Source organism: Lepus europaeus, chromosome 9 (genome assembly GCF_033115175.1).
Source record: "Lepus europaeus isolate LE1 chromosome 9, mLepTim1.pri, whole genome shotgun sequence".
In the NCBI taxonomy this organism is placed as follows: domain Eukaryota; kingdom Metazoa; phylum Chordata; class Mammalia; order Lagomorpha; family Leporidae; genus Lepus; species Lepus europaeus.
This window is the reverse complement of record NC_084835.1, coordinates 102,506,770-102,532,549: the sequence shown is the minus strand read 5'-3', so window position 1 is coordinate 102,532,549 and position 25,780 is coordinate 102,506,770. Positions and strand designations below refer to the sequence as shown.

Here is a 25,780-nt window from a genome sequence, read left to right as displayed (position 1 = left end):
AAATCTTTTTTTTTAATAATGTTATAGATTTGTTTATAAATACCTTTAGAGTTTTGGAAACTCATCATTGGAGTGGATGTCATAAAAATATTCACTTCTTTCTTTAATTCTAGCATCAGTTCATTTTAGACCCAGGTAATTTTAAAGTGAAAGGAATGAAGTGGTATTTTCTGCCTGAAAGCCAAAATGATATTTTTGAGTACCCGGTCTGCTGCTGAGATTTTTCTTTGATTGCATTGGATTTGAGGGATGCTGTTAGTGTTTGAGGATGCTAGATAATACATTAGCCCAGTAAAAATGCCCTTACTAGATAAAACCTTTATTTCTGCATTTTTCTTCCCTTTTCCTTGGGACCTTCTAGTTTGGAGAAAGCACAATATCTATATCATTTGGTTCAATTTTGTCTTTAAGTCATCCCAGCATCAATTTTTGGTGATTGTGTTAAATGAAACTGGACTCAGAGAGATTATTGCTAGAAAGGGAGGAATATTTGCTTACTTTAATCCTCTTTGATCTTTTTTATACTTTGCATGTATAAGGTGTGAATGTCCTGAAATTTTAACCCATTATATATAAAATATTATTTTAAACAAAAATAATAAAAATTTGCAAAAATGCTTATTAAAACCCAATGATAAAGCTTTTGATGTTCTTACAAAATTTCCTACACTTCAAAACTGGTCCATTTAATGGATGCATGCTTTGGGTGATAACACTTCAAAGCTAAAAATGATGGTGCTTATTGTCCTTATTTAGTCAAAGGTTCAATGTCAATGTAACTTTTCACCCTCGACAACCATGTCAAATAGTCAGCATTTAAAGAAATTCACAAATGTTCATATAGGTTGTAAGAGAACTTGTGATTTTTCTTCCTATTTGTTACTACACATAAGTCTAAAAATTCTAGAAGAGATTTATTCTCATATTATTAGGTTATCTATCTCAAGACTCAAGTGAGAAAAAAATCCACTAATCTTTCCCAAGAGGATGTGAAATATTGATGAATTTACAATTGGGCATAATTTAGAAGATCCACAGTTGAGTAGTCACTTAATGAATAATGTAAGTAACCAAATACTTGAGGAGAAAAGAAGGATTAAAGCCAACATGGTTCTAATAAAAAATCTTGACTGGGATATTTGTAGACATGGATTGTATGTCTCACTCACATATGAGTCATTTAAAGTTGGGGGGGGGTTGCTTTTTTCCTCTAGAATAATAAGAACTCAAATAATTTGGTTATTGGCATATTAAAAGGAGATTTTATGAAAAGTGCATTTGTTAAGAATCAGATATCTCAAATAATGAATCCACAACAAAGAAAGCTTTGCACATCTGAAATCCAGGAAGAACAGAGAATGTCTCAATTGGACATGCAAGCATGCAGTATGTTCTCATACTAATTCTTTAATAATCAGAAATACTTATGATGGAGGGTGAGAAGGAGCCCCAGAACAGTTGTATAAAGAATTACTGTAAATGTAAGAGAACATTCTCCAACATTCTACAGTGAACTAGAAAAAGTTTTAATATGAGGATGGAGTGGCAAAGATGATTTAGAAATAAAACTTTCCTTAATTTGGTCAATCATTAGACACATTTTTACAAGTCAATCACTTGACAATATATTACATATTTTGGAGCCTACCAAAAATCATTACTTTAATTCTTATAGAACATCAAAATGCATTTTATTATGCCTTGATATGTAGGTTTTGAGGTTAAACATCATAAATTCAGTCATGGCAGAGCTAAAACAGAGCTATTGAGTAAAATAAAGACAGTAGGAGTAAATTCGCTCTTAAATTAATATTGGGGGGCTGACACTGTGGCACAGTGGGTTACAGTCCTAGTCTGCAGTGCCAGGATCCCATCTGGGCACCAGTTCAGGTCCCAGCAGCTCCATTTCTGATCCAACCCTCTTCTACAGTGTAGGAAAGCAGTAGAAGATGGCCCAAGTGCTTGGGGCCCCGCACTCTAGTGGGAGACCCGGAATAAGCTCCTGGCTCCTGGCTTCGAATCTGCCTGGCTCTGGCACTTGTGGTCATTTGGGGAGTGGACCAGCAGATGGAAAACCTCTCTCTCTGCCTCTGCCTCTGTTACTCTGCCTTTCAAATAAACAAATAAGTCTTTTTCAAAAAATAATATTGACTGGATATCAATTATTAGAGCAAGATAAGGATGAGCCTGAATCAATAGATGTAATTACTTTAAAAATCTGTTAGGCTTCCATTCTGAAGTACAGATCATATTCCTAATTAGATGGGACTTGTAATTTTTCACGTGTTGGGTTGGAAGGAATATATGTGAATAATTATAGGAAAGGAATGTTATTTAATGTGGTTGTCCCTTTGGAAGGGAAAAATTATATCATATTCAGAAACTAAGAACTACAGGCATACATCCTTTCAATTTAAGAACAACATTAATTATAAATACATATAATTAGATAATAATCTTGCATTTCCTCTAAGTCCTTCCAGAACTTACATGTCAGTATCAGTAAAAGCAGAGGAGTTTGTAGAAAATATAGAAAGTCATCAGTTCTATCCTCTTCTTCCTTCTTTCCAAGGTCTCCTTGAAATCCAGCACCTGGCCTCATGGATTTTAACAATCAGTTCCTTGCTGGTATTTACCAGTTACTATTCCTAGCCTCTCTTGAGAGGTCTACATTTCAGAAGCCAATTTATGAGTGCATCCGACTGAATGACAAGAGAGACCTCAAAAGCAGGACATCTTCCCTCAACCTGCTCTGCCTATTCTACACCTGGTTTCAATGTTGGGGATCATTATTCCCCTTCCGGTTGCCTTCTTAAAGCTAGTAATTTAGACTTCAAAACAATTTCTCCTTTCCCCATATATCTGGTGGATGCCCACTCTCGTTAATTATTTCTCCAATCTAACTTCTCATTTCCCACTTTTGCAGTCACTTAGAAAACTTCAGACTCTTAAAATTCCCACTCCTACCTCATGTCTGTAGAGTTTTAAACTCCTTTAAATTTATCCTCCTCTTTATTACCACATTCTGCATTCAAACCACTAAACCAAATCTTACAAGCTCATATTAAAATTATGTGCTCGTGTATCTTTTTTCAATTTAAGTTATTTTTCTTATTTATTAAAAAAAATTTAAGTTCTTAAGAGTAGGAAATATGATGAGTTCTTAAAGAATTTACATAAAATGCATATTATGAAAATATTACCTATCTATTTCTAATTTTTGTACCAAAGTAAACCTATATTTCAATTCCATTTTTATGAATTTTTTGAAGTAAATTCATATGACATATTCATCATTGCAACCAAAGTACCAAATGTGGTTAGACACACAGTACACACTTAAGGAATTTTTAAAATAAAAGCTTCAAACAGACAAAAGTTATACCAGAGAGTAAATTCTTATTATCAGGGTTCAACATAGTGAATAGATCTTTTATTGTAATAAATACTATTGTCAACTTTAACCAACTTGATATTTTTCCTAAAGTTTCTATTGTAAAAGTCAGAATTTATACTCATCAAAAAATATCAATAATTCTTGGATTTCTTATACTCTTTCTCTTACATAGTTTTTTTTTTTTTAAAATTTATTTATTTTACTTGAAAGAGTTACACAGAGAGAGGAGAGGCAGAGAGAGAGAGAGAGAGAGAGGTCTTCTATCCTATGGTTCACTCCCCAATTGCCTGCAATGGCCGGAACTGTGCCAATCTGAAGCCAGGAACCAGGAGCCAGGAGCTTCCTCCAGGTCTCCCATGCGGGTGCAGGTGCCCAAGGACTTGGGCCATCTTCTACTGCTTTCCCAGGCCACAGCAGAGAGCTGTACAGGAAGTGGAGCAGCTGGGTCTTGAACCGGCGCCCATATGGGATGCTGGTGCTTCAGGCCAGGGCGTTAACCCACTGTGCCACAGCGCTGGCCCCTCTTATGTAGTTTTTAAAAAAATTTCCACAGACTTAAAAGAGTTGTACATATTTACGTGGTATTGTATGATGTTTTGACAGGTGTTTACATTATGTAATGTTTAATCAACATAAATATATTTATCTCTTCAAGTATATCTTTGGGTCAAGTGATCAGTATAATGCACATTTACTGTGGAAAAAAACAATTAGAAAACAGTTTTGACGCATTTTTAACCTTTCTATTCTAATTTCTGCACAATTTTAATAAACATGATTCTGGGAAAAACAAGATAAACAAAAATATTTCTACTGGTTACAAAATACTGTAGTACAAACAGAATAACTTTTTTTGAGTATATAATTAACATTTATGAGTTTTAATTGTTTCATTTTCTATTTTGAATTAGCTCTCTGTTCTCAAGATGTCAAACCAATACCCTTACGTGCTAGAATATCTACTGTATTGATTTTAAGAATCAACTTTACTGCTACACCTCAACCTTTGTTTCACTAAAGTCACTCCAATTCCACATCTGCCAGAAACTGGAAGAGAACTGGTTTCTGGTTCCTTGACCTTATGCACTAGTTTACTTTAAGAGTTGAAGTGTACTTGAAACGAGTGGATGCTGAGTCAGAACCATGAAAGAAACACTTGATTCAAAAAACAGTTGGGGATTAGAAAGCAAAACATTATAATTCAAGGGAAATTCATCTTCACAGAAACTCAATTATTATCTTGTAGTCATTTTACACAAAAAACACAATATAGAATTCAAAGAGTCCCTTAGCACTTGCATAGGAAACAGATGCACACTTAGCTTCTTTGAAGAAAAGTGTGCAGAGGAGAGCTGCCTGCCAGGTACTGTAACTACCACTGCAGGTCAAGCTGTACTGAACAAGAGGCCTCACATTCCACTTTCCATTTCACCCTCCCACACTTCTTTGTAGTTTTTGATGGAACAAATTCTCATTAAGTATGTAAATTTTGCAGCAGGGACAGGGCACTAGAATTTAGGGTGTCCAGAAGTAGTGCTAATGAGGTCCACATTCTACTTTTATTTGCTTGGTTTTCCTAGTAGCTAGGTGAAAAATTAAAATCTAAGTGAGGGGAAATTGTAAGGGCCAGTTTCAAAATAAGAAGCATCTGAGGATGGCCAATGGGCTCTCAGGAGAAAAGCAAAGCCAAACTTGCTCATTTCATTTTATTGGTATTATTTAGTCCCTATCAACCAGCATTCCATTTCCAGCTGATAATTAAATTGGCCTTTTATATGATAACCCATTGACCTTGTACATTATGTCTTAACTTTAGTTATAAATATGATAATATTTTCACTACAGTAATTTTCCCCCTAAGGTTTGTAGCATTGTTTTCTGCATGGCTTCTAGAATAGGACCCATTGCCTCTGAACCTTGACAGGTACAATTTGAGTATAAGTATTAGTAATCTTAGGGCTTATCAAGAGCAAAGATTTCCTGGGATAAGGTAGGCATATGAGCTGGGAATAACAGTTTTCATGTGGTTAGTTTTGGTGTCTATCTTCAATTCATTCAAGGAAATAAGAAATTGATAAACTGATCATGTTGCTTATGTATTTTGCAGCATTTGGGGATAAAACTTCAAAAAATCAGAGGCTTAAATTAATCCAAGAAGATAACTAAGTCAATATGTGGCAACTGTTGACACCAGAAAAAGTTTCTAATTTTTTTAAGCACGAACTTTTATTTCCCCTCTTTGATAAATCTAATTCTATATTTATAATACTTGGACATGATCAGAAACATTTACTAATAATCTATTTTATTGTGAAAATAACATATTCTGAACCATAGACATTGGAACTAAGTAAATCTTTATATTAATTTCTCAGGCTCTCATGACCTTACCTAAATTAGATTGAACAAATATAGTTAAAAAAACTATTTTGATTTTTCTAATTATTCCTATTCTGGTGTATCCCTCAGGTCAGATTTAACACAAAGTTTTATTTTTCTGAATAAACTAAGGAGAAACAAGAAGAAAACAGATTGGGTTGACCCTGAGTTCAGTATAATTGAGAATCAATTTATGTGCTACAGAAAAGAAGCCTAAAATAAAGTCTTACATATTTTCCTAAACTTTCTAAATGAATTTTTCTTTGTAGCTGTCTATCCATCTATCCATTATCTTTCTATCTATCTATTGATCTATTATTCATCTATCTGTCCAACCATTTAAATGGATAGGTGCACAAAGGGATGGAAGAGGGGGAAAGAACGCAAGAATTATAGGTTACCCAGGTATAGAGCAACACAGTAGAGATGTTAAAAAATGAATTTGTACCTCTTATTTTACACAACAGAAAACCAAGATCTTAAGGAGACTAAATGCCATTTCCATAGCTAAAATCTATTTAATACTGACAGCATTTGATTAATAGTAGACTTCCTGATCTTCCTAATGGTTTGGTTTGTTTTATTTTATTCATTTTGAGAGAGAGGAGAGAGAGAGAGAGAGAGGAGAGAAAGAATGCTTCCATTTGCGGGTTCATTCTCCAAGTGCCCACAGTGGTCAAGGCTGGGGTAGGGCCAGGGCTAGGAGCTGGGAACTCAATCTAGGTCTCGCATGTTGTGGCAGGGACCTAATTACTTGAGCCATCATGGCTGCCTTTCAGGGCCCATGTTAGCAGGAAGCTAGAGTCAGAAGTCAGATCCAGGAATTGAGCCCAGGTACTCCAATGTGAGATGTGGAATCTTAAGCACTAGGTTAAAGCCTACTCCCCTAATTGTTTGATTTAAATCCCATCAATTTATGACATGTATGTCTGAGTTCTATGGAATTATTCTCAAAATTATGAGGACTATCCTTGAATATTGCTTTATCTGCCTAAAAATGCTCCTGAATTTCTGTATATTAAACAATTATAGTTTATTTAACTTATTTTGATGTACTTTATTTCTTATGACTTTCAGTATCAATTTTAAACTTGGATGTAGAATGTTTATAAAATATTGAACAAATTATGCTCTTGTATTTGTCACAGTTTTGGAAGACAGTTTCAAAATCATGTAGTTTAATTTCTCAGTACAATCCTGTCAACATCTCAGACAAGCAAGTCCAGGGTCAGGGCAGTTCTTGGTCGTCCTCCTCTTATCCCTTCCCGGAAATGAGTTCCTAAGTAGTGACTCAAGTCTCTCCTTGCACCCCTCTGTGCCTCCTGGTTTCCACTCTTCACACTATTTTCTCAATTCCCTGAATTCACCAGCCTTTCCAGGTTAGGACCTTGGAAGATGTGTTTGCCCCTCAGTTTATTCTATCCCAGTTCTCCACCTGACTAGTACCTAGGCATCCATCAGTTCTCAACTGAAATGCTATTTCCTCATGCAGGTTCTCTTGACCACTGCACTCATTATTCTTTTCAATTTAAAGAAGCTACTGTAGGTCATACTAACTTCTCAACTTTCTTAGATTGTAACTTTGAGTGTTGTCTATTGCTTCCATTGTTGATCATGATTTTCTTTTATACAGAAAGAAAAGGGAAGCAAAATAGAAACTGAATTATTTCACTTTCTCTCATGTCCACTAACATGATGTCAGATGACCCTTCTGAATTTACTGGTGTGCTCTGAATAATGCCAAAAGGATTTTTCCCTTTTCTTCACATTTTTTTCCATGTTGCAGCCCACTCTGGGTTCTACTCTTCTTTAAACTAGGCTGACAGTTCATACGATACCTTTTTAAGTACTGCTAATCGCATGTTCCTTTGTTTATCAGTTCTAGAAGGCATTTTAAAAAATGGATTGTATTGGAGTTTCCATGCAGCCTCATCAGTTTTTCTAGTGGTCTCTCTATTCAGTTTCCTTTTGTGATTAGGTAAAGCAGTATTTTCAGAAGTTATAAAAGTTAGTTCTTCTGACGTATTATTTTCAGAACTCCATCTCCTATCAAAGTCACCAGTGACTCCGTACGGTCTCACTCTTCATCTTAGCAACATCGGACACCATGGACTGTTTCTCTCTATTTGAAAAATTTCCTGGCTTGGGGTCATCATGACACTCTCTTCTAGGTTACTTCCAAGTTGACTGTCTTTTTACTGAATCCACTAAATATTGGAGAAGCCCAAATGTTGGTCTTTGGACATCTATTTATTTCCTGTTTCTAGAATTGTTCTAGGAGATGTGCTCAAGACCGAAGGTCCCAACAGCATCCATAGCCAAATGTCTATATTCAGCTGTGGCTTCCTCTAAGTGCCCCAGATTCATATTTGCAAAAGCCCAATTTGGAAGCATAAAAATATCTCAATGGGCTGTAAGTGCATGCTTCATTTCCCTTTCAAATCTACGTCCTTCTTAACTTTATCCATCCTAAGAACTGACCTGACCATCTTCCCAGTATCTTCAGTACTAATCCTAGTGATCATTTTGGTCCTTCCTTTCCTTCATCCTACTCTTGATCCAAGTCATTAGCAAGTTCTGTCAGCTCTGCCCTCAGATATTTCCTGAATCCATTTCTCTCCAGAACCACAGCTCATCCTAATCTATGCCACCATCGTCTCTGGTCTGCCGGAACAGCCTCTTAAGTGGTTTCTCTTCTACTCTCGTCTTCTGGCAACCCGTTCTCTTCTAGGAAGCTGGAATGGTCTTTTTTTTTTTTTTTTTGACTTTTTTTTTTAAACTTTTATTTAATGAATATAAATTTCCAGTGTACAGCTTATGGATTACAGTGGCTTTCCCCTCCCATAACTTCCCTCCCACCCACAACCCTCCCCTCTCCCGCTCCCTCTCCCCTTCCATTTGCATCAAGATTCATTTTCAATTCTCTTTATATACAGAAGATCAATTTAGTATAAAGGTTTCAACAGTTTGCACCCACATAGACACACAAAGTGAAACATGCTGTTTGAGTACTAGTTATAGCATCAAATCAAAATGTACAGCACATTAAGGACAGAGATCCCACATGAGGAGCAAGTGCACAGTGGCTCCTGTTGTTGACCCAACAAATTGACACTCTAGTTTATGGCACCAGTAACCACCCTAGGCTGTCGTCATGAGTTGCCAAGGCTATGGAAGCCTTCCAAGTTTGCCGACTCTGATCATATTTAGACAAGGTCATAAAAGACAGAGTGAGAATAGTAACCAATGATCCTAAGAGTGGCATTTACCAGGTTTGAACAATTATACAGCATTAAGTGGGGAAGAGGACCATCAGTACACACAGGTTGGGAGTAGAGCCATTGGTGGTAGAGTAGAGGTTATGATTACAAAGGAATGAGGCCCAAGTACGCTAGACAGGGTCTAGAACAAAGGACAGAGTCATTATTAGAAGAGCTAAGAAAGGTGCTGTCTAAGCTACAATTCAGTTTTCTGATTGAGAGGCAAATAGAACCTGATAGAAGGGGCTTGATAATAATCTGGTGGGCTTTAGGCCTTGTAAGTTAAGAGGCCCAGACCTACCTATCTCTTCACATGGGGTATATCCTAAGGGAGGTGTGAACCTCCTAGGGGAAGGCACTCTGTTGACTTTCATTACATCTCTTGATGTCTGTAAAATGCTAATTGTTCAAAAACAGCTGAATTTTTATTAAGAGCTATGGGTTATGTAAATATGTGCTTATTTTCAAAGATTTGAATAATCACCTTATAACAAGATCAAATTTGGTCTATGAGTTTATAATTTTAAACATGGCGACTTAAAGTCTTTTGTCATCCACAGTTATATATAATTTGCTGCTCATAAAACTAAAGCGTTGTTGGTTCTGTGTTTAGCTGTCCTCCTATAGGTTCCTATGGACTTTTTCCAGCCACTTCTATTGTATTCAGTACTTTGGGATGGCTCTGTAAACAGATGAAGCCAATAATGTATTAACAGTACCAACTGAGAGAAAGTATGGTTAACTGAGGTTGCTAAAAAAGCAATTCAAATCAATTGGCAATCTACAAAAAGAGTTAAAGATTTTAAAAGCTATTATTAAAATTGCTATATTGGTCTATTATGCTATATTATATGTGTGTACATATTGTATGTCCACATGGGGAAATTTTATTAAGAGTCTTATTTTAAATGGCTTATAGATAAGATTGTCCATAAATTTAAGCTGCTAAAATCAATCAAAGATACATTTTAATTTGAGTGACCTGAATCTGTGTATCATATGTTTTAAACTTGTTGGTAGAAAGAAACTAAAAACATTTTATATGGTTGTGCTTAAGTTTACTGGTTAAACAAACTACACCATGTTAGATATTTAAGAGGTGTTTTCAAATACATGATTCTTAAAATTTATAGAAGGCATTGGACCTTCTGGTAAATGTTTTCTTAAGTTGTTATCTAATGATTGAAACGGTTTGCTAAGTATTCATGTAATATTGCTATTGTCAGCAAGCGATCTAGGACTTGCTCCCTCATTTCTCTTTTCTAAGCCCAACTTGTTCTTTCATTTCTCTATTCTCTTCAAGATAGGAAACTAAATCTATTATGAAGGAATCTGTAGGACGCACAATTTAATCTTTAGACCTTATAAAAGAGATGGCTAACATTTTTCTGTAATAGCATAGCCAAAATAAGAACTTAAATAATAATCTCATAGCTAGATTCACTTCGCCATCAGCAAAGTATACAGTAAGTAGAAAAAACCTCCCTTTCAGACCAAAGGGAAAGAAAGTGTTAAAGTGAGAATATAATTTTCCTCATGGGCATTGTCTACCTTAGAAAAACTACTACAGAACATGCCTGTGACTATAGACTTGTAGTTCAGGCCACCGAAGATTAGAGATGGGACACGGGCACTCCCTTGACTTGCATCCTCTGGTCTGCTTTAACACAAACCAGGAGGAAAAGAAAGCTAGGCATCAGAAGCAATGGGTGGCAGGCCTATTAATGGCTGATCTATACAGTGATCTGCCCTCAAGGAGACCCAACAGGCCAGTCCACTGCAGTGGCTTTCAATGTGGTAAGCCTGGGCTTCAGCAGAAGTCAGCTTGTGAAGAGCCCTGGCAGCTCTGCCAAGAGTTGGATCACTGGAAATGGACCTGCCCTGGAGTCGAAGGATGCCCAGGTCAGAGCCACAGATCTTATTGGCTCTAAGCTGAAAAGCCCTTCACTCAGCCCAACTTCCAAAGTGACCACTGCAGCTGAGGGTGTGGTCAAGTAGGGTCAGCAACATTGCAGGCAGAACTGTAAATTTCTTGTTAGAGATGCCCCCTGCCTTTACCTGGCCAGCTCTCCTCCCAGGCCAGCCAAGTAATGGAATGGTCTTTTAAAAAAATTTTCTTGGCCGGTGCCACAGCTCAATAGGCTAATCCTCCGCCTTTGGCGACGGCACCCCAGGTTCTAGTCCCAGTCGGGGGGCCAGATTCTGTCCTGGTTGCTCCTCTTCCAGGCCAGCTCTCTGCTGTGCCCGGGAGTGCAGTGGAAGATGGCCCAAGTCCTTGGGTCCTGCACCCAGATGGGAGACCAGGAGAAGCACCTGGCTCCTGGCTTCGGATCAGCGTGATGCGCCGGCAGCAGCGCACTGGCCGCAGCGGCCATTGGAGGGTGAACCAACGGAAAAAAGGAAGACCTTTCTCTCTGTCTCTCTCTCTCACTGTCCACTCTGCCTGTCAAAAAAAAATTTTTTTTCTTAGCTTTTGACTATTCTTACCACAAAGAAACAATAAGAGATGATTAATATGCTAAACATCCTCATCTGATCATTACACAATGTACAGATTGGTTTCAGGACCCCTTTAGATATAAAGATGCAGACCCATGCTTCAAACCATCTACATCTTACTTATCATATAGAATACAATGTTGTTATATTGTATTGTCCAGGGAATAGCAACAAGGGAAAAATGTCTGTATATCTTCAGTATAGACACAATCTTACTCAAATGGATGAAATCTGAGGTTGGACACAATTATTCTTAGGTGTTTAAATTTAACTGAAAAGTGATCCCTGTTAAATATAAGAGTGAGAATAAGAGAGAGAGGAGATGTACAATTTGGCACATGCTCAATCAGACTTGCCCCAAACGGTAGAATTGGGGACTCCAATTCAATCCCATCAAGGTGGCAGGTACCAATGCCATCTCACTAGTCCAAGTGATCAATTTCTGTTCACAATTGATCATAATGATAGGATTAAGAGTCAAAGGGATCACATCAACAAGACTATTTTCTGCTAATACTAACTGATAGAATTAAAAAGGAGAGAACAATACAACATGGGAAGCGGGATACACAGCAGACCCATAGAATGGCAGACATCCTAAGCAGCACTCTGGCCTCAGAATTAGCCCTTAAGGCATTTGAGCAGGCTAAAAAGCCCATGAGAGTATTTCAGGCATGGAAAGCCAAGACACTGTGACAAAAACAAACAAACAAACAAAACCCTAAATGGAAGATCTGTGTGAGTGAGATCCCAGCAGAAAGAATGGGCCATCAAAGAAGGAGGTACCTTTCTCTGAAGGGAGGAGAGAACTTCCACTTTGACTACAACCTTGTGTAAATAAGATCGGAGTTGGCGAACTCAAAAGGCTTCCATAGCCCTGGCAACTCATGACAAGAGCCTCAGGTGATTACTGACACCATAAACAAGAGTGCCAATTGTTAAACCAACAATAGGAGTCACTGTGCACTTTCTCCCCATGTAGGATCTCTGTCCTTAATGTGTTGTACTATGTGAATCAATGGTATAACTAGTACTCAAACAGTACTTTATACTTTGTGTTTCTGGGTGAGTGCAAACTGTTGAAATCTTTACTTAATATATACTAAATTGATCTTCAGTATATAAAGATAATTGAAAATGAATCTTGATGTGAATGGGATGGGAGAGGGAGCAGGAGATGGGAGGGTTGCGGGTGGGAAGGAAGTTATGGGGTGGGGAAAGCCATTGTAATCCAAAAAAAAAGCTGTACTTTGGAAATTTACATTTATTAAATAAAAGTAAAAAAAAAATCTGAAGTTGGTTGAATTGACAGATCCAGAACCCACAGACACAGAAGACTGCCTGTATACATGTGTTAAACTATCATACATACACACACACAAAAAAAACCCCACTAGTACTGAATTATTCCATGTTAATTTAAAATAAAATCAAACTGAAAAGAAAAAGTATCACCTCCCCTGAGATTTTTCCTACTCACTGAATCACAAGCAGTTCCTCTAGGTCACTTAATATTTTAACCTTTTAACATGTTTTCCTGGAGCTGGTATTGTGGCTTAGCAGGTTAAGTTGCTGCCAGAGATGCTGGCATCCCATTTGGGCACCGGTTCAAGTCTCAGCTGTGCCACTCCAATTCGGCTCTCTACTAATGTGCCTGGGAAAGTAACAGAAGATGGTCCAAGTACTTGGGCCCCTGCCACGCAAACAGGAGATCTGGAAGGAGCTCCTGGCCATTGTGACCATTTGGGGAGTGAATCAATGAACGGAAGATCTCTCTGTGTCTCTCCCTCTCTTTTTCTGCAACTCTGCCTTTCAAATAAATAAATAAATCTTTAACATGGCTTCCTTAAGAACATTGAAATTTGCAGAGTGCTCATTTGTTTATGTATGTATGTGTCTACTTCCCGACACTAGAAGGGGATTCCTGTGATAACACAGCTTTTACATGTTATATTGGCATCTCATCCATAGTACTTAGACTATTAAAATTTGTAGCATACTCAATAACTACTCACTGAAAAATGTTCAACAGGCTATCTCTAAACCATAATGATTTCTTATTTCCTTCATAATAAAAACCAAAAGCCTTAAAGCATCCCTCATTATGGCCTCTTCTCCGTTTCTTGGCCCCCTCTCCTCACTTTTAGTGTTGCAGGTGCGCAGGCTTCTTTGCCGTTGCTGGAGGGTACCAGGTAATCCTCTGCTTGCTATTCCTTCATTCTGTAATGCTCTTCCTCCTTGTGTTCACATAGCTCACTCCCTTTCTTGCTTTAGAACAAGACTGAGATACCATTTCAACAAGGCTTTCTAGGGGCACTTGACCACAAGTCTATACCCTCTGTTCCATTTCACCTACACTTTCTGCAGGCCTTCTCTACTTTCTACTCTCTCCATAGCACTTACTGCTATTGTTTCATAGCTTTAACTAGCACATCTTACCTACTCTTTCCCTCCCAAATAAAAGGCAAGCTCAATGGCAGCAGGAATTTATCTATTTTGTTCGTTTTTGTCCACAATAAAGCCAAGAATGGTGTTTGACACTCTTCATAAATATTTATTGAATAAATGAACAAACAAGTTAATATAGTATCATTTTTCTCCAGATACTGAGCAGTTGATTAGTTGAAAACAGCTTTTTGGGGGCTATTTGTTAAGTTGAATGTTATTACTGGTAATATAGACAAGTCCCAGTCATTTAAATAAAGCTGGTGAGAAAAGGCTGGAAAACATATTTGGAGAACATGAATAATTGGCTGCCAAGGGTGTGAAACAAATTAAGTAGTGCTTTCATAATAGGAGGCTTACACTAAGATTCATATTATGCTTAGAGATATAGCTGTTTCTTACTACTATAGTATAAACTTAAGTCCTATATATGCACACAAAATATTTCTTTTATATATATATACATGCATATATCTATATATATATATATAAATGAATAAGGAATCACCACCCATTTTGGCATTCAGTGGCATCAATCTTTAGAAAGTGACATACTCTCATGGCAAACACCTGGCTTGTACTGATTTTCACTGTCATTATTTTCTTGCATCTCAACATTACAACCAGTTGCTCAAGAGCTGAACTATTGACTAACCTGCCTTGATGAATCAACACAAGAAACTGGACTAATTGTGAGATGAGCTTTATGTGAATATTTTATCTATGCTTCATGCTCCACTGGTTAGTGAGACCAGAAACCTAATCGAAGGTGTCTAAGGGTGTGAGTGAGCAAAGAGCAGATTTCTATTCTGAACCACCAGGGACTTCAGATATCTTCCACTTTTTCCAGAAGAAGAAGAGTTCAATGAATAAACAGCAATTCAGAACCCAGCAGGTAGTTTGCGATTCAGCTGGATTCCAAAGAGCCCACTAGATCAGTTCTCTTCTATTAGAGTTACTCTCTCAGGTCAAACATGCCTATTTCAGAAATGCCTCCCAGAAAGGAGAGTTGTGGTTTGCTAACATTCGACAGATTCTCTTTATTCCCTCTTGGCAACCATGAGAACAGGCTCATCCAGTTTCATCTGCAATGTTTTGTTTTCCTTTTGAAAGCAATAATGATAACACTGGGAGTCCACAGTCAGTTCTTAAGAGGAAAAAACTCATTAATATCAAACTATTTGTCCCAATATCTGTCAAGACAATTTAAGATTCCCCTTTTTTGGTCATCCATAAGAATCCCTTCTTGCCTTCAAGAACGGCTCAAGCTGTCTGGGCAGACAATTATACTAGGAAACTATGAAAAATAAATACTGGGGGGAGGGGGTGTTGGAAGGGTACAAATATAGCTCTCACTCTATAATTTGGACTTTATAATAGCCTGGAAAGTCAATAAACTTAAATATCTGACTTTATAAACATGCAGAAGTTCACTTTCTCCATCAATTTTTCAAAACTTGTAACCATAAAATTAATCTAAATCTGTTTATACATATCTTAAGCTGAGTGCCTGAATTTAAATATTAAGAACCATAAATACTTTTCTTTTAAACAGAACTAAAGAAAATTTCACTGCTATATTATATTAAATAATATTTTTCTTGCTGGTAAACTCTGTATCATGCATTTGGGCTTCATGTAGCGATGTGCCATTTAAACAACTGGAATGCTACACCTTTAGTTTTAGATTTGGACATAAAGGCTGGTAAACATGCATGATGGCTTTAAGCAAACACGAGTTTTTCTTAGGAACCCAGTCTGCTCGCAGCTCACCTGCTACAGTAGTTTTCAGAGGCTTAATTAGGTAGCGCTCCACTGGGTGGGAATACCTTGGAAGCTAATTTATTGTGACCATTTGAACAAGCACACACACCTTCACAGCCTAGGCATTGCAACACTTGGAATCAGATAGTAGAAGAGCAAGAAATTGGAACACAAGAATTGCTCTATGATTTCTCGTGGCTAAAGAAACGACCTGTCAGCTGCTTGCCTTGCCTCACCAAGTCACCTCTCCTTGAATGAAACTCTAAACACATCATCATCACTCTTATTCTTAGCATTATTGTGGTTGTGTTTTGAGAAGCAATGGACGCAAATTCGCATGGCTGTGCCCAGTTTTGCTTTGCTTTGCTTTGTGTCCCGGCCAGCTGTTGGGTAAGCAAACCCTAAAACAAAGAGGGCCAGCTCGAGTTTGCCAGCGTCGGCGCACACCGCCCCTGCCTCCCCCCCGGGGCTTTCTGCAGGAAACCGCGCTCCACGCGCGCACGCCCGCCCACAAGCCCGGGCGCCCGAGGCACCGACCCAGGCCCGCCGGGCGCAGGCGGCGCTGGGGCCCCGGCGGGGGTGGCAGCGCATTCCAGCGGCGGCGGCCGCCCTCCCGGACTCACCAGCCTGCGAAGTTTCCGCGCCGAGAGGGCTGGGGGCAAATTGCAGAGCCCCGCGACTCCTTGCGCTTTGCCTGCAGCCAAGACCCAGGATCTGCCTCACAGGGCGACAGTCATGGGGTCAGCTCCTTCTTTTTCCAACCTGTGGCGCCCTATCGGCCCAACGCCGGTCAGTCCCCAGCCCCTTCGCGTTCGGACTGTAAGTGGCAGGGCTGGTAGCACCACCCCTCGGAGTCCGCCAAGGCGACTGGGCTCTGGGAGGTTTGTGTGAGAAGAAGGCGTGTCCCGAGTCCTAACGCGGATGTGCCGAGCTCACCTCGGGCTAATCTGGCCAGTGACTCAGCCGCTGCAATAAGACACACACTGTGGGATTTCTAACCCTTGCAGCGAGCTCGTTTTTATTCATGTCTTCTTGGATATCTCTTATTCAAGGGGACCCGGCCATGCTCTCCTTTCCTCGGAGCGGGTGTCTCATCTACGCAGACAGCAAGAAGTTAAATTGCAAGTGGAGGGTAGAGAAGGGCCTCCAGGAAATAAAAGGGGAGCTGGTAAGACACTAGTGTTTTCAAAGTTAGGATGTGTTCACAAGAGCCCATTAATCACTATGCATCATCTTTAGCCTTGCTTCCTGAATTCACTTCAGAGATCAAGAGGTTACCATTAAACAGAATAATGAGCACACACAAACACGTCCAGGGTGCCTAGTGGGTGGCAGCCCTGTTCTGAACATTTTAGATTTGCCCACAAATCAAAGACCCTGGCTGCCCGTCTTGGGATCACATTGTGGGCATATTCCACCATCTCTAATTTATAGATGGATGGGAAATGTAAGAAAACAAGCTTGAATACAGAGCAGTTTAATAGCCATGGGGAGAAAACTTAGAAGTTCCAAACCTGTTGCTTGCGTTTGCCTTGAAAAAGAATGAGATGACTGCCTAAATGTCAACGGTTTACCTCAGTTCTGACCTGATGCCCTAGCAGCGTAGCATGGGGGGGGAGGGGGGGTTGACCTTACCAGCTAGCCAGCATCTCCCAGGGCATTTCTTGTGGAAGGGGCAAGGGAGCAGCCCAAACCAAGCCTCAATCATACACTCAAACAGCAGCAACGCAAGCTAGAGGAGTCTTCGAGAAAACATTGGCTCCTACAGAAATCTGTCTATTCTGTTAGACAATTACGGAGAAGTCCTGTTTTATGTACCGCCAATGTTCCTATCTTGACAGTAGGCATCGTACCAATGCCTTCCTGGTGTTTCTGTGAGTAATGAGTTCATATCAGTAAAGAAGCACGCCTTTACGTTCTACAGACTTATGGGCCGTCCCTGGTACTTTGGTGCCTCTCAATCTACTCCAGTCTGACAAAGTGCAGTCTAAATTGTAAAACTTGTTTTAGCTCTAGTAGGTGAAAGTACAGCTGACTCAGGCTGTAGGTTTTCAAAAGGTACACACTGGGAATCCATACTGATGACAGCTTGCAACCATCAGCCATATCTATGTGTATTACAAGTATGTGTCCATGGGCCTTGGGAGAGATAGAAGATAGCATAACTGCCTCTTGACTTTATTCCGCTGTTATCACACTGATTTAAAATGATTCTCAGTGCTATGCAACAATAATTATATTCCTAACCTAGGTAATGTATCTACTACTCAATTTAATCCAAAAATCTATTGTTTCTATGTCAATAGTGTTTATAAAGCCCTTTCTCATAGATCATCGCATGTGACTTTCACAATATTGCTTTGAAATAGGCAAAGAGTCTATTTTTAGTCTCCATTTAAAAAATGAGGAAAGCTAGGTTGAGAAAATCCCGACAACTCACCTACTCTCATGAAGGCCAGTAAAGGTAAAACTTACTGATCTTGACGCTGTGCCCTTGGCAGTCACTGTATTGTGCTGCCTCCCTACTATTTCTGGAAAAATTCCTGCTATGAGAAAAGTCCAACACACACACACACACACACATTTATCATCTACTTTCCTTGTCCCTTTTCCCCAGGTAGGTGTGTCACCTATCTTCTAGGCTCTGCTTATGCAGAGACAGGTCTCATGGAGGCCTTGCCACACACAGTCCTGTCTTTCAGGTTGCGAGGCTAAGAGCCAGGAATGCTGTGACACCACCCAGGAGTGGTGGAACATGTCCCTCCCTGTGGGAAGAGGGGTTCCTGGGAAGGGAACAAGGTGGGAGCCTATGAGAAGATATGGCTTAGCTGCTTCACAAAGGCTACCTTAACCCAGTGAGAGAGCACAAAAAGCATCCTGGAGAACCAGAGAAAACAAGGTGACAATATTATGTGTCATAATAATAGTAATGGCTTCCTGTGTCTGGAGTTTATGTACACTAATTAAATAGATGTAATTTCCAATTCAATAAATATAGCATTGAGGTAATAAACAGATATATAAATGGACACAGAGGACTTCCAGTTAAAAATGACACATGGACGATATGTGTTCTTTCCCTTTCCCCAAAATCCTGTAGGACTACAATAAAGGAATTTTTAAAAATTAAATAAGCCATAAAGACAATTAAAAGGAGAGGAGACATCAATAGATGATGTTTGGAAGAGCATGCATCAGATGGAGGCTTGCTCGGTTCCTAATCTGCAAGAGCAGACTTTACACACTGTGTGCCTTGCAGGAAGGGTTATGAACAAGAAGAAACTAATTCCCCCTGCAAAACCTGAGCAGAAATACCAGCATAGAAGGAGGCCAGGTGGTGGGGTAAACACAGGGGTTTCGTTAGATGTCTGTGTACAGAAAACTCCATTCCCACTGCCATTCAATCAACCAACCATAAGTTCCTCCATCTGCTAAATCTAGATTCCAGGAGACGAGAGGTTTATTTTCTGGAGAAAATAAACTAGAGTAATTTGTGGTTCAACAAGATGAACAGAACACATGCCTTTTTACTCCATTTGTAGAGAAAATAAAAGAAACATAACTTATACAAAGACAAGAAAAAAAGCTCTTGAAATTGAAAGTATATTTTTGACAGTATTGAATATTAAGTTGAAAAAGTCTTCAGGAAAATATAATTAAAAGTTACATAAATAAAAAATAGTGGAGAAAAATGTTTTCTGATGCTTGAAAATACCAGAAAGTTCCAGAAAAGAGTTATTTTTTGTGTTGAAAGAGATGGAAAAATTAAATAAAAGAAACAATGTAAACATTATTCCAGAAATAAATACCATAAAATTTAAAGATCAAAACCCCCCTAAAATTCCAGGAGAATAAAATTTTAAATGAATTAATGCATTAATTAAACATACCAACCTACATCATTCTTCAATAACAGAAACACAAGAACCAGGAGAGGAAGCCGACCATCTTCTAGAAACAGATCAGATGAAGGATGAGAATAGTAAGAGATTTCTCAAGCACAATCACGGATCCAGAAGTGTCTATGAATGCCTTCCCATTTCTCAAATGAAATTATTTTGAATTTAGAATTGTATATCCAATCAAATTGTCAGTCTAATGTATTCAAAGACACGTTCAGACATGCAAGGACGCAAAAAGATACACTTTCCGTGTGCCATTTTTAAGAATAGGTCCTCCAAACGAGATGATAAATCAAGCGACAGAAGAGCTGAAAACCCAGAAAACTCAGGTGCAAATAGGAGACAGTAAAGGAATTCTCCAGAGCAGTGACTGTGGGGCAGGACCAAAGAGAAGCAGAGGAATGGCTGGCAATAGGAAGTTCTCCAAGAGAGAGAGAGAGGGAAAAAAAAAAAAAAAAAAGCAGGGGGCGGGGTGGGAATGACAGGTTATTTGAAATAAGGGTGTATTTAAAAATTGATAAGTGTTTGTACAGTGCAGACTGCCAGTGCTTTTCATGAGCACCCTACTAATGTTCATTTCTGAGCCCCATGCAGGTGCACAGGCATGTAATGAGTTCCAACTGGTGGAATGTGACCGGATTGAACATGCCCGTAAAATGACTTGTGCCAGCCTCCATGCTGTCTAAATTCTCATTTGTTTGGTACACACACACACACAGACACACACATGAGAAAGAGAGACACAGAGAGAGAGAAAGACAGAGACAGAGAGCGAGCAAGTTAAACAGAGCTCCTTTCTACTGGTTCACTCCCCAAATGCCAGCAATGATGGAGCTGGGCAGGAGGGGAGCCCATGTGGGTGGCAGAGACCCAACTTCTTGACCCATCACTGCTGCCACCAAGGGTGCACCTTATTAAGAATCCTGAAATCAGAAGCAGAGCAGAGATTTGAACCCAGACATTCTGATATGAAATGTGGGCATCTTACTTACCGGGCTAAACACCGGCCCCAGCCTGTGTTCTTTCTATTGGCGCTTATTAATATCTAGATGCAAAGACTCCATGAAGAGCTGTGAGGCTTTAGGGGAGCTGAGGTTGATTCTGTGACATAGAAACCCCAGCTGCCACACTGGACTGTGACATGAGCAAGAAATGAACTTGCATGGAGTCACTGAGGTTGTAGGGTTTCTTTGTTAACAGCAGTTGAGCTATTTTGACTGTTCGGGTTTGAATGATCATTTGGAGGCAGTTGTGAATAATTTACAGGAGGTACAACATGTGCTAAACAAATTTTAAAAGGAATTCCCAGAAAAACAAAAAGTTATGAGAGAAATAAAGCATGCCACTTTGTTCAGATGTGGCTATAATCACAATAATGAGAACACCGACAGTTGAAATAACTCTCAAGTGCAGTAAAACTGGACATGGAAGGTGCAGAGAAAGCGAGACTGGCCCTGTAGATGTGTGTGGAAGATAGATAAATCCTCAACAATTATAAAATAATGTCCATAAATAATGTGTGAAATTGACAGAGAAATAGCATGATAAGTAAAACATTTAGAAATGTGCAAGAACAGTAAGAAATGATGAATCAAATGTTTGAGACCAGGGCTTTTGAGTAGATCTGTGGCTGCTTTAACACTATTTTGTTTCAAAATATGAGCTGTATTACCTTCATAAAAATAGATTTCATGCTAAAAATAGCTTTAAAATATACATAGGAAACCAAGGGTGCTCGCTTAATAGAGAAAGCCTCATATTATATCAAAGCATTTGTATATATTAATATAGCAATCTATAAATAATGGAGAAAATGAAGTTGGGATACAGAATGAAGATAGATTTGAGTGGTTAGCACAATGATTTACTCATTCAGCAAAGATTTATTAAGCATCCTCTGCCTGGTACTCTGCAAGGCATGGGGATCCAGTCTAAAGCACAAGGGAAAAACAGATGTGCTGTCAGAGACAGGAGCATGTCTAAGCTTTAAACAACAAATGCATTGGGAATTTTCCCTCTTGTTCTTGGTGGCATAAGCTACTGACATTTCATTCATGATACTGTCTTTCATCCTTCAAAATGCTTTCCAAAATGTCTCTTTCCCTGAGCCCCCACATTGATAGGATCAGAGGTTTCCTAATTGACCCATTTCCTGTGATTGCCGAGAAGGCTTTGCCTGGTAGTCAAGCCAAGGAGTATGCCTTCACCTCCTGCTGATTTTCAGTTCATGTGCAGTCTTTCTAATCACAAATAAAATCAACCCCTCCCCATCTGAAGAAACCAGGAAGCATGACTAACAAGGCATGAGACTGGACTGCCAGGTCACGCTAGCTTTCCTACTTTCAAAGATGTCACTTCAACAAGTGTATCTGCTAGGAGACATGCTTCTAGAAAATTGCTTTAAATGTGTTCCACATGAAGGCCTACTTCAGTCATCTGTGTATTAAACTGGAAATATGCCCACATTTTATCTAGAATATTTACTCAATGGTGAGGTCTTAACCTTCCCACTTTTCTAACCTCATTTTGTCTCAGTTTCTTGGAATGTGACTTGAAGATATACTTCTACCTTATGAAGAGATTATCGCAATTTAGTCTCATTGTTTCTTCCTGTGTTAATGAACATGCTATGGAAGAGGTCTAAATGGTTTCAAGAGTGTGTTCACACATAGCCCTCATGCAAGTCCAGACTTGCCAAGAAGCATGGTAGGGTGGCTATGCCATGATTTGTCTGTGACTGATAGTCGACCTTTATAAAGACAAAATGCTGTAATGATGGAATAATCATAACATGTCTAACCAATGTCTCAAATTGTTTAGAAAAAGAAAATCATCATATTAATTAAAACTAAGCACATAGGAAAAAACATCATGTATTTTCTAGCAGACACTATGCCAATACATAGACACACACATACATGCGGTCTCAATATATATAACTGTATGAGAAACATAAGTATAAAACACATAAAAAAGCACATAATAAAACATATGACTAGATTGGCTTTGTTGCTAATTTCACAGTGAACTACAAAATGAAGTATAACGGTACACCTATGTATGAGTGTAAACAAATATAAGGTGATTCCCTCATTTTTCCAAAGGTTATTACTGAACATCAGTGTTTTTGTTATTTGAGCTAACTATTTAATTACAAACACTTTAAATTGTGATGGCATATACTCAGAAACGACTAGTAAATATTCCCTAAATCCTATTGTCTGCCTTTTAATGAATTATAGGATGATCTTTCCAGGCATGGAAACTAGGACTGATTGATACAATATCACGCTCATGTCTTCTCTCTTCCCCCAAAATATACTTTAATCAGATGAAAATACTTTTCTTGAATTTTCCCTTCAATGAGCTCTATGTAGACTCCAACATAAGATAATCATCTCTTTTTAAAAATATAATTTAAAAAATGATCTTGACATATTTGATCAGATCTGAAGATACTTCAAAAGTTCACAGAGAAACAGAATTAAAAGATTATATTATTTTGGTGCATAAAATCGGGAAATTCACAAGTATGAGGAGTCTTCAAAAAGTTCATGGAAAATGCATATTATGAAAAAATTCTGCATGATTTTCAAACTTGCATTTCCACAAACTTTTTGAGGTACTGTTAAATGAGGTGAAAATATAAAAATAACAAGTAGTAGACAAAAGTTTGATCATAGTCAAGATTCACATGCCTTATGGTTACTTTTTAAAACTGTTTTTCCAAGAAATAGTAAGAGTTTGTTAATAATTAGTCTTTTAGTATAATTTTGTGCAACATTTACTAGTCTTTATGTCAGTATGGTAAAAGTTTATAGACCCATAATGAATTTGCACAATATTTACAATAAATACTTTTAAATGTACTATTTTCAAAACTGCATGAAAAATCTAAATAATATTATGAAACAAAGCTTCCTAAAATCTCCACTGCTGCTGTTAGGATCTGTTAGGCTGTTGTGGTACAAATAGTTAATCTCCAATGTGATCATTTGACTGCTGGTATTCCATCACACCAGCACCAATTTCTACAAGACCCTCTACCAGGACACACCAGATTGACAGAGCCATATTTTATAAATTGTGGCAGCGGAGCTGTCTGCACATTCAAGTCCACCTTATTACAGACAATGTGCCATTCTGCAAGTCTTGCAAGTCTGCAAGTCAACAAGCAGCTTAAATAGGACCTCTGCCTGCTGCATGGCAGGCTAAGGACTCACTTCAGACCCCCGCTCCTGCTATCCATGTAGGCCGAATCCTTACTTTGTTCTACTATGCTGTTCTTTCTAACAGGTGTGCTTTGTTAACTGGTTATCACTCCTTTCTTCAGACCCAAAAATTCCAAACCTAACATTTGGTGCCGAAACCCAGAAGGTGATGTTTGAAGCAACTGGAGCATGGTTAATCTGCCTCTCCATGGCTCCTTCAACACACCACACCAGTCACATTTCTGGGAGTCCAGGTGAGTTCTTTTGAGTTTTCCCTGGAGGACTTGGTGTTTTCATCTGTCATTTCATCTCTAAAATCCTACAGCTTAGTCAAGGTCCCTCCTCCAGCCAGGGGAACTGTGCCTTTCTGGCCCAACCTCTCTCTCTCTGTCCATGGATGTCTGGTTTCCTCATGTTTGAGTGGACTGAGAGATCTGGGGATACCTGACACTCCCTATCCCCCTTTTAGCAGTGGAATGTGGTCTGAGGTTCCCTATGTATGGGCTTCTCCTCTCTCTGTAATTACCCTTCACCCTGTCCATCCTGCACCACTAACTCAGGGAAAAGATTAAACCTCCAACCTCTGAACCTCTTAGGGAAAAGAACAAACCTCTAGCCCCTAAGCATCTACAGTTTGAGCCTGACTTTGGTCTTGCTGATCATAGCCTCAACCCTGTCCTCTTCCTTATGGCCCCCTACCTCTGCACCCTCTGTAAAGTCTTTCTCATCTTCATCTCAGCCTCCTTCTTCTCCCTGCTCCCTCCCCTTCTCTCCCCCTACTACCTATCTGTGCTCCCAAAAATTGCCCTAGAAGAATCCTTCTCTCCTTCTGAATCCCCTTCTCTCTACTGCCCTCTTTCCCTCCCACCTGGTCACACTCAGAACAGCAGCTTCCAGCTGCCCATCCCCCAGCACCCATCTCTATCTTGCCCCTGCATCAGGTGGCTAAGATGGAGGGTATCATTAATGTCCATGACCCATTCTCTTTCTGATCTGCCTCAACTTGAAAACTGCTAACACTTCTATACCTCGGGTTCCTTCCAATACAACAAGGCAATCCTGTACCTCACTCACTCCTATGGCCTCACCCATCTGATGTTTATGTTATTATTTCTTCTTCCACTACACCCAAAAGAAACAAACCCACATCTGGGCTGCGGCCACCTTCAATCCTTTGCTAAGATGCCTGACTGTCCTGTCAGGTGTATTCTTTCCATTACACTATGCAACCTTGCTTATCCCAGTCTAAATGATACCTTTCTTTCTCTTTCTCTCTCTCATAACATATTTGGCAGAGCCATCCAGGAAAAAGAAATGAGACCAGTGATAAGTCCTGGGCAACCTCATACTGAGAAATGCTCCATGCCTAGCCTACTTCTATCCTTTCTCCTGTCTTCTCTAGAGGCAGCCAAAATCCCTTTGCCAATATTTCATGGAGACTGAGGCTTGTCCACTTCTTCCTTTCAACTAATCACCCTCGCCTTTCCCTAATCTATTGGCCTTTCTTGAGTGTCTTTTTGCCACACTCACCCACTGTCAGGAATATCTCACAAGAGCTGTACACACTCATTCACTCTCTCTCCTTCCCATTCATCACTCCTTCTCACTCAGTCTCAAATGCCAGCAAGGGTGAGACAGGGAGGGAAAGTCATGTATATTCCACAGAGGAGGCCCAGTGCCTGGTCTCCATTTGTCTCTATAGGATCTTTACCTTTTCCCTACTAAAGGATGCCACCTGCTTCTTTCCCCCTACCCCTTTTGTCACTATTTGAAAAAAATAAAAAAAAAACCTGCCCAAAAATGATCTTAAGATGGTTTGTCTTAGACTGCTATTTTTACCACTGCATAGACCCCCTACAAGTCCATGTTTTCAACTCCCTCTTAAGCTTTTTCTAGACTAACAAGGGCAAATCTCCTGGACTC

General features: G+C 39.2%; 1 protein-coding gene across 1 annotated transcript in view; it reads right to left on the bottom strand.

Annotated features, from left to right (window-relative positions):
• Window positions 1–16,584, bottom strand: part of RAB27B (RAB27B, member RAS oncogene family) — a 70,340-nt gene extending 53,756 nt beyond the window's left edge. Inside the window, exon 1 of the mRNA XM_062201691.1 lies at window positions 16,368–16,584. The gene's annotated coding sequence lies outside the window, so the exon portion shown is untranslated. The remainder of the gene's footprint in view (window positions 1–16,367) is intronic.
• Window positions 16,585–25,780: the final 9,196 nt, after the last annotated feature.